Source organism: Garra rufa, chromosome 3 (assembly GCF_049309525.1).
Source record: "Garra rufa chromosome 3, GarRuf1.0, whole genome shotgun sequence".
Classification (NCBI taxonomy): domain Eukaryota; kingdom Metazoa; phylum Chordata; class Actinopteri; order Cypriniformes; family Cyprinidae; genus Garra; species Garra rufa.
This window is the reverse complement of record NC_133363.1, coordinates 60,723,060-60,733,150: the sequence shown is the minus strand read 5'-3', so window position 1 is coordinate 60,733,150 and position 10,091 is coordinate 60,723,060.

The following is a 10,091-nucleotide window of genomic DNA, read 5'->3' as shown; positions in this document are numbered from 1 at the left end:
GATTTTTTGTTTCAGATAAATGCTGTTCTTCTGAACTTTCTATTTATCAAAGAAACCTGACACAATTCTACTCAGCTGTTTTTTAACATTATATTTTTAGCAGCAAATCATATTAGAACAATTTCTGAAGGACCATGTGACTGGAGTAATGATGCTACAAATTCAGCTTTGAATCACAGAAAAAAAAATTACATCTTAAAATATATTCAAATAGACAGGTGTTTTATTAAATAGTAAAACGATTTCAAAATTGTATTGTTTTTACTGTACTTTCGATCAAATAAATTAAGGCTTGAATAGCAGAAGAGATTTATTCATTTAATATTTTGACTGGTAGTGTACACAGAAATCATCAAGACAGTAGTGTTACTTTTTGCTGTAAAACCCTTTATATATTTCATAATGATTTGATGTCTGTTAATTGAAAAGCTCCATGAAGATTCTTTAAAGAAATCTACAGAAAAAAATTGTATTCAGGTTTGAAATTCAAACATTATGGCAGAAAATTCATATGGGTGGACTAACCTTTTTTATTGCGTTTTTTGTTTAGTTGTAATCCAGTGAGCACTAGGTGGCACTGTTCTCTTCATTCTTTTTTCTCGGTCATGTTTTTTGATCATCAGTCTTTGCTGTCTGTCGGTGAGGCATCATCTGCAACGGATCAAAAGTAAGGTCTGATACATTGTTAAAAAAACAAAAACAAAAAACATCTGGATGTGTGAGTATGTAGTTATGCATAATGTGAAACTCGCTGGTCTTAGCTGACATACACGGCTCAGGGCCTGTAACCAGCGCGGGAAAGTAGTGAGGGGCAAAAGTTTAAGTCCTGTGCGACGGTCTGTCATCACTTGACGATAACAGACGTGTCTGACATGTTTCTCTATGAACCTGCACTCAAATTAGGTTTATCTGCAATATTATTAATGCAAGGCTTTCTCTTAAGTCGTATTTAAGAGCATTGAGCGACTTTAGCATTAGCGTATAAGTCAAAAGTTCAACTGCACCTGCACCATCTAGTGGGAGAATTCATGACACATGTAATTACGGCTTTAGACTGCACAGAAATATTCTGTTTGTTTAATATTTGTTCTGGATCTCATTACTTTTGATCAGTCTGACTGGATTTTGTCCAATGATACAGAAGCTTATTTTTACTCAAAAAGAATTGCGTAATAAACAAATTAGCGTATAGACCTTTTTCCTGAGTAAAGGATGAGCGCCACCATTACGAATTCTAACGTCAGATTGAATGCTTTTCTGTTCCGGATTCCATAGGAACCCATTCAAATAGCATCCATCTGTTTTTAATGTAGCTAACGTCCGCTGCTTCGTGTCATCTACACACTCATTAAAGTGAGGCACTGACAAACGACGGTCGTGATGTGATGGCGCTATGGAGCCATGGGCTTCTTAAAAACATTTTAATAGGTTTAACATTAGTTTATTAGCTCAGAATATACCCTAATTTGACTGGAAATGAAAAGCATTCTTTCAGTTAAGAGTCGGACTTACTTCCGTGTTCAGGAAAAATGTCTATATGTGTGCAAACTGCTGCTGCTGAAGTACATCCTGCAGGGGCGGAGTGGCAATCGGGAGTGGCGGAGTGGCAAACTTTTCCCGGTCGGCCGGTGTTGTGCCGAATTCTAAATCCTGCCAGATTACCCCCCAAAGTTTTCTTGGGGGAACATAGGGCATAGTCCACTCAGGAGAGCATGGAAGGGCGCGCAGGAGAGAGCTCCGGCTCTGGAGGGCGCGCAGGAGAGAGCTCCGGCTCTGGAGGGCGTGCTGGCTCTTGAGAAGCGGGCTCTGGACGGCGCTTCAGCGGAGATTCAGGAGGGCTGGGCGTCTCCAGCGGAGACACTGAAGGAGCAAGCTCTGGGCGAGCAGTCAGTGGAGGGTGCTTTGGCGGAGCGGTCCCTGGAGTGCGCTCTGGCGGCGCGGTCACTGGAGGGCTGGGCGGAACCAGCGGCGACTCTGGGAGGCTGGGCGTAACCAGCGGAGACTCTGGGAGGCTAGGCGGAACCAGCGGAGACTCTGGGAGGCTGGGCGGAACCAGCGGAGACTCTGGGAGGCTGGGCGGAGCCAGCGAAGACTCTGACTTGGCGGTAGCCATCTTGGGTGCAGACTCAGGCTTGGCGGCCATCTTGGCCGGGGACTCAGGAACGGCGGCCATCTTGGCCGGGAACTCAGGAACGGCGGCCATCTTGCTTGCAGACTCTGGCATGGCAGCCATCTTGCTTGCAGAATCTGGCGTAGCAGCCATCTTGTTTGCAGATTCTGGCGTGGTGGCCATCTTGTGAACTGGCGTGGTGTCCATTTTGCGAGCTGACGCTGGCCTGGCGGCTGACGGGCTTAAACGTGGAGAGGAAGCCGGCAGGCTTGAGCGAGGGGAGGAGGCCGGTAGACTAGAGCGCGGGGAGGAGGCCGGCAGACTAGAGCGCGGGGAGGAGGCCGGCAGACTAGAGCGCGGGGAGGAGGCCGGCAGACTAGAGCGCGGGGAGGAGGCCGGCAGACTAGAGCGCGGGGAGGAGGCCGGCAGACTAGAGCGCGGGGAGGAGGCCGGCAGACTAGAGCGCGGGGAGGAGGCCGGCAGACTAGAGCGCGGGGAGGAGGCCGGTACACTAGAGCGCGGGGAGGAAGCCGGCCGCATCAGGCTGAGGACAGTGGTGGCGCTTTGGAGGATGACAGGGGATAGGAGACTTGGCTGGCGGTTCGATCCGTTGGAACGGTATGTGGAGGTTTTCGGCTTATGGCAGGCTGGTGCGATGTGCTGTGTCTGTGAGGAGACTGGAAGATGAGACCGACCAGAATTTGGAAATTCTTCAACTTCAAAATCAGATCCATTCAAATAGAGAATCAGGTTTATTAGCTCGATCAAGGGGAAATTACAAGAGGGAAGATCGCAGCGAATGGTCTCATCATCCAGCCCCAAAACACAGCACCAAGAGCAGCCTCGTGCCAGCCTTCCTGATGGGAGAGTTCGATGAAGTCCTCCACATATCGCTCCAACTCACGACCACCTTGCCGCAGTCTCCTCAAAGCTGCCTCAGCCTGACTCATCTTCTGTTTGGGTCCGTCGTTCTGTCACAGTCAGGCTGGTTGAGGAGTGGAGATGGAGGAGGAGAACCGGAGTAAATGATATAAACAAAGTTTATTAAACAAAACACTGAAAATGATACAAACAAACAAAAACCAGGAGCATAAACCGAGGACATGTAACATCAGTAACATTAACGACGGACAGCAGGAAGTGATCAGACACAGACTTAAATACACACAAAAACGGGGCGTGGTAACTAACGAGATAACAAGATGACGAGGGGAAAATACAAATATGGGCAAGACAAAACCAACTAAGACTAAATCAAAAGGGGAAGACAAGGACTAAACCATAAGGACTAGAAACAGAGGGGGGGAAACACTGGGAAAACAGAACAGAAACAGACTAAAACCTGACAGCAGTATGATTGCAACATAGATTTTATTTTTTTTTGTGTGTGTGTGTTAAAAAATGTCTGGAAAATTATGTTGAAATTATGTTTAAATTAATTATATTTAAAAAGAAAACACATTTTTATAAAAATGAGATATACAGTATAAAACCTGATAAAGATGCATGTTTTGCAGGGGTGTTTGATGCACACCCAGATTTATCAGCCCTCCAGTGCTGAGAAAATAAAGTGTTGAAATATGTGAGGAATGTTGAGTTCAACGTTTCAGTTTTCACAGTAATTCTGAATAATTTTTATGGGAAAATTGCACTTCCATGAGGCACAGCATTAAGGCCCTCAATGTATTACAAAATATTACTGCGCCTGCTTCAGCCATGTTACGGCAGCAAACTTCCTTGACTATTATGCCAGAATTATGCTAGAAAATCGCAGCTTTACATTTTCCGCCGGAATAAGTACACAATATAACCACAGAAGGGTCAAGTTTTAAGTAGGACAAATATCGAAACTCGTTGGTCATTTTTGAACAGTGACATGGCCCAATGATCATTTGCTTTTACAGTTAGGATCATTTTTTTCATGAAAAAGTCATCTTTATGAAACTATATGAATACATACAAAATGTTTTTGGTATTATATTTAAAAATAACAAGCCTGGAGCTTTTGTAACATTATACACTATTTCATTCAAAAGCTTAAAGTCAGTATTTTCAAAGAAATTATAGAAATTAATACTTTTATTTAGCAAGGATGCTGTAAATTGATCAAATGTAATGATAAAGCCATTTATAATGTTACAAAAGATTTTTGTTTCATATGGGTGCACTAACCTTTTTTATTGCGTTTTTTGTTGAGTTGTAATCCAGTGAACACTGAGTGGCACTGTTCTCTTCATTTCTTTTTGTCTCAGTCATGTTCTTTGATCATCAGTCTTTGCTGTCTGTCAGTGAGGCATCATTTGCAACAGATCAAAAGTAAGGTCAGATACATTGTTAAAAAACAAACAACAGCTGTATGTGTGAGTATGCTGTTATACAGAATGTGAAACTCACTGGCCTTAGGAGCAGGGCCGTGCAGATACCTTTAAAGGGGCAGGTGCTCAAAGTATAAAAAGGGCAGCTGGAACAAGGCATTAAAGAGCCCCTCGGGTCCATCACCTCATTGTAGGCATCCAGTTACTTACGTAACAAGTAACAATGTCATTAATAAGACAAATAATGCATTATTCAAAGTTTTAATTGCATTTATGTTTAGTTCAGGACTCAAACAATAAAATTTGTAATATTTTTATCACTATAAAAGGGGCTCCATAAATAGGGCTGTGCCCAAAACATCAGTACAGCAATACTGTACTGTATATTGTGACACATTCCTTGCTGATATACGTATTATTACAGAGGCTTCTAGCAGCCAATGCTGTGAAGCAATTTTGAGAAAGAAACGGAACATAAAAGACCATTTTAATGTTTAAAAGATTCTAAATATTTTCTTTGGCCCTATTAATTTTGATTAGAAATGTTTGTGTATTAAATTGTCAAACCTTAAGATTTTCTTCTCTCTGTTAAACACAGTAATAAAGAACAGCTGTTATATTAAACTCTGTGTGGTCACTATTGAAAATATATGTGGCCCCTGATGTTTTGTACTGTAAGATTGTAGAGAACAGGCTTTAAAACACTTTGGGCTGGCATACCTTACAGGGAGCAGCTAATTTTGAGGGTTGCTGCATGGGGATGTGCTGTTGATACTGCAGAGTATAGAAATAAAACCTACATATTAAGGAAGGAATTTTATTTCACTATTTAAAAATATTTTTAAATATCAATTTAAGGCAAATTGTGACCCTTTTTAAGAGCTGCACAAGTAAAATGAACTGTATGAGTAGGATTGGACAATGAACGGTAGAATATTAAGGTATTAAATGGCATGATTTATAATTCAGATACAGGTTCACACAAAAACAAAATACCTTATACAATGGAATTTCAGCCTTTATACCATTAAAAGGGATAAATCATTTATCACTTATTATATTTATTTAAAACATAAGTATTACTCTTAATTGATTTTTAGAAGGCACAATAACTTCTTTCACATTTACAACTCTTTGTGTTTGCTGCATAAAAACGAAGGTCGATAATTGCAATAATTTCACCATAACCAGCTGAAAAAAAGTGGAAATAAAAATTCATTCAAAACTCATTCTCGGTAGTCCGACTGAAAAACACAATAGCCCCGGGAACTCGGGCTAGCGATTTTGCGAGCCCTGCATTACATAAACAAAAAAAAGATCAGACCCAAAATGCCCATGACGTCCTTTTCTCCCCCAAAATGCAAGAACGATTCACAAAGTGAAAAATGCACTTTTGTTTACATGACGACATTAACATTATCGGCAGCTATTTCAGAGCAGACTACACATGCACAAACTGTAAAAAAGTCTAAATACTCGTGCATAATCTCTTTTCTTCACGTCATTCTTATAATAATAAGTAACGTTAAATCTAGTGAAAACACCACTTACAAGCAGCCACGAACGGCATCTATCCTTGGTGTTATAAACGTGATCGGATCATCCTGAACTTCTGAACATCTTACCAAAGGGCACTTTCATCACTAGGGGCCAAAAGGGCAAGTGCTCAAGCATGCTGACAAGCAAGCAGTTCAGACATAGCACGGTGCTTATTTATTAAATGCACAGCTAAACAGATTAATTTTGAGTCTGGATATAAATGGCTAATATTTTAGCACATCTTATTTTTTTTCTGGAAGCTGATTACAACTGCAGGTGGCATAATAGCTAAAATCTGATTTCTGATGATCTGTATAAATGTAACAAATTATTATTATTATCAGGCACGTGCACACATAGACATCAAAGGGGGCTTGAGCACCTGCCCTTTTTATTTCTGGAGAGAAAGTGCCCTTTTTTCTGGGGTGCTTTTTTTAATTTTTTTAATTTTTATTTTTTTTATAATAATATATATTCCTGTTTGCGCACAGCTTCCCTGTCAAACAAATATATTTATTGAAGAATAGTATATCTAAATATCAGCTCAGGAGTTCTGAAGCGCCCATCCCCCCCAACCCCCCCTCGGCGCACATCATATACACACACACCTGCAGGCAGCAGCAGCCCCTCCCAGCAGTGTTTTTCTTGGCTTGTGCTGAGGTGAGTGGAGCTGGTGATGAACAAATGATTAAACTACCAGTGCCTCGAATAAGGCTCGAATTTACTGCTGATTAGCCAAAGACAAATATATAGTTAACCTGTGTTTTGCCAGCATGCATGCCTCATGAGCTACTAGACTAGCTAATGTGTAAGTGTCACGCTGTAGGCAGGAACACACGAACAACGACGTAGTAAAAGACGAATATTTAATAAATCCAACGGAATACAAGCAGACACAGGAACAGCAGGGTAGACATCCATATAACATCAAAGACCGACAAGAGTACAGGGAAAAACACACACCTTAAATACACAGACTGATTACAAACACAGGTGCAGACGATGAGGGAGAAACCAAAACACACTGAACTGCGGGGGAGAATGGGAGAAACCAACATAAAGTCCAGGGGTGTGACATTACACCCCCCTCCTGGAAAAGGCGCGTCCACGCGCCGACCAAACTACAAAGTCCTTAGGAGGGGGTTTGGGTGGAGGACGTTCTTCCGGAAGGGGGGCCAGGAATGAAGTCCAGAAAGGTGACAGAAATGTCCATGGAGGTGATGACGGAGGGAGGAGCCAAGGAGGTGACAGGAGGGGGCTGGAGCAGGAGAAGCCAGGTGGGACCCAGGCCGCAGCCAAGATGTAAATCCACGGTGGAGCCGATGGAGGGAGGAGCCATGGTGGAGGAGAGGCTGACGACTCCATGGATCCGACCGACGGAGGCGGAGCAGGTGGTGGTGGAGCCCGAGGCGGAGACGGAAAGCCGAACCCAAGGCTCTGGTGACCAAGGGCTGAGGCTGTGCCCGCGGGAGGGAGGAGGTCCAATGAGCCGGTGGGACGGAGCGACGAGGCACAGCCGGAGGAGTAGAGTCCTGAGGCGAAGGTGGGGCGACGACTGACCAGGGCGGAGCCGGAGGGGCGATGGAGCCCGGTGGAGCTGGTGGATCGACGGGCGACGGCGGAGATGAGGGAGCAGAGAGCCGGGGTGGAGCCGCAGGGTCGGAGGGCCGAGGTGGAGTCCAGGACTCTGAGGCTGGAGGCGATGGTGAGGGATCCCCCAGCCATGACACCGATGGAGATTGGCAGACCTGCGGCGAACCCACCGCACAGATGGTGGGCTGAGGGTGAGCAAGGGGACAGACAGTCGACAACGGGGATTCAGGAAGGCTGGGAGGAACCAGCGGAGAATCAGGACTAGGCAGAAGAGGGAGGGTGGGTGGGAAATCCAAGCAGATAGGTATTTCCATGACACAGTCCATTAAGTCCCCATAATCTTGTTCCAGCTCACCCTCAGTGGTAGTGCAGTGGGCGGGGCTCTCTACCGCCCCTTCTTGCTCTTCGAAGTACTCCACCGGCGCGGATGTAATGGTTGGCTCACGCACCTGATCAGCAGTTTTGACCTCTTCGGCACTCCATAATGTTGTCGCTCCGGGCTCGGGCTTTCCGTCTATGACGGGCTCGTAATCCGCGGGTCGGGGTGGCTGGCTGGGCTCTGGGTCCGGAGTGGCACTGACGAGATTCTCCTTGGAGCAGGCGGGGAACTCGGGTCTGTTTCTCACCAGTGTCCACTCCACAAACGAGGCAAAGTTCGCTCGAGGGCTTTGAGTATTGAGGCTGGCGTCATAGAACGCGCGTCGTCCGGGTAGCTGGTGGTATTAGCTACGAGTTGGAACATTAACGTGTATCCCTCGAGCGGTAATTCCCCCTGCTTCAGCCGTAGCAGGATGAATTCTGGTCGGAGGAAGGGATCCATGGGGGAAACACAACGGAAACAAAAGACTGGAGAAAACGAACGGAAAACAAAACGGAGGTGAACACGCAAAAAAAAACTGTATCGGTCGGTCTTTCTGTCACGCTGTAGGCAGGAACACACGAACAACGACGTAGTAAAAGACGAATATTTAATAAATCCAACGGAATACAAGCAGACACAGGAACAGCAGGGTAGACATCAATATAACATCAAAGACCGACAAGAGTACAGGGGAAAACACACACCTTAAATACACAGACTGATTACAAACACAGGTGCAGACGATGAGGGAGAAACCAAAACACAACGAACTGCGGGGGAGAATGGGAGAAACCAACATAAAGTCCAGGGGTGTGACAGTAAGGGATAATCGCTATACATTATCCCGCTTATTACATGGCTACCTACCAAATAAATAATTATTTTGACACAAATATTAAAAGGGAGTTTATTGATTTCAGCCCGATTGTATTGCTTCCGCTAAAGACATTAGTACATACATTAGTTTAATAAGTTAACATTAAAACGTTAAAAGTAACAATATTTATAAATTAACTTTTTATTTATGAGTAATTTAACCTTTTTTAATTTCCTCTAAACCTTTATAAAATAGTATTCCATACAACCACAAATACATTCATGACATTGGCTTTTATTGAATTTTTCTCAATTATTTTGGTAAGTTTAATTCAGTAAGATTTTCAGAGATTTTATTAAGTTAATAAAGTTAAATATTTCTCTAACATTTACTAAGCCACAGAATATTTTTTAGAGTGTAGTAGGTTTAAAACAAACTCCATCTAAATGTGGATTTTGAAGGTTTTATTTGATGATGGTGATACAGTCCTCCCTCAAATGTGAAACTAAGTCCATGTCAGTCACCATCCATTATTGTGTATGTGTACATGCATAGCAATAATAATATTAATGTATTTGATTAAAACATTAAGGCAGTATTCTGATGCTTGGCTGTGTGAAGCTAAAAAGTTATTTTGCTTGTGAAACAAAAAGTATTTAAACAATTAATTTTAATCATGCTTGCAGTGCAGGGCCAGGCAGGCAGGCAGCATAATGCCAAAAAAAGAGAGGATACAGAAAAGACCCCCGAAGGTTGCCTCTGTAAGGGAGGAAGGAGAGACAACCAGGGAATGGAAGTAAAAGATTTTATTTTGAAGTAGAATACCTTTTTTTGTAATAATTTTATTAAGTTGCTGTATTTTTGTATTTTTTCAATCATTTTTGCAGTGATTTTTTTCAGTAAAGTTAACAAAATACCAGCAACAACCCTCTTCAGTTTAGCGTGAATATTTGTGTTGATTTAAAAGTGTTATGTGTTCTGATATCACCAAAATAATTAAAATGATGCAGTGCCTTGTGCAAAAAATAAACAAATTATTAGTAAAACACACCCCTCTGCTTTCTAATCTAAATATATACTTGAAACTAGTAGCATAGAAAATGTTTTTAAAACATGCACATTGTGGAATTGTTTCCTTTGCTGCTCAATAAACCTAGTGAATACTAAGGAGACCATGGTTTCTGTGTGAACTGATTATTTTCTATTTTCTATTCTATTATCTTTTGAAAATTAAACAACTGCATGTGTTTGAGGAAGATAAAATTAACTTTTTAAATTATTATTTTTTAAATGGAAGTCTAGTGTTGCGTTAATATACTTTTTTGTAAAAAAAAAAAAAAAAAAAAACGTAATTAT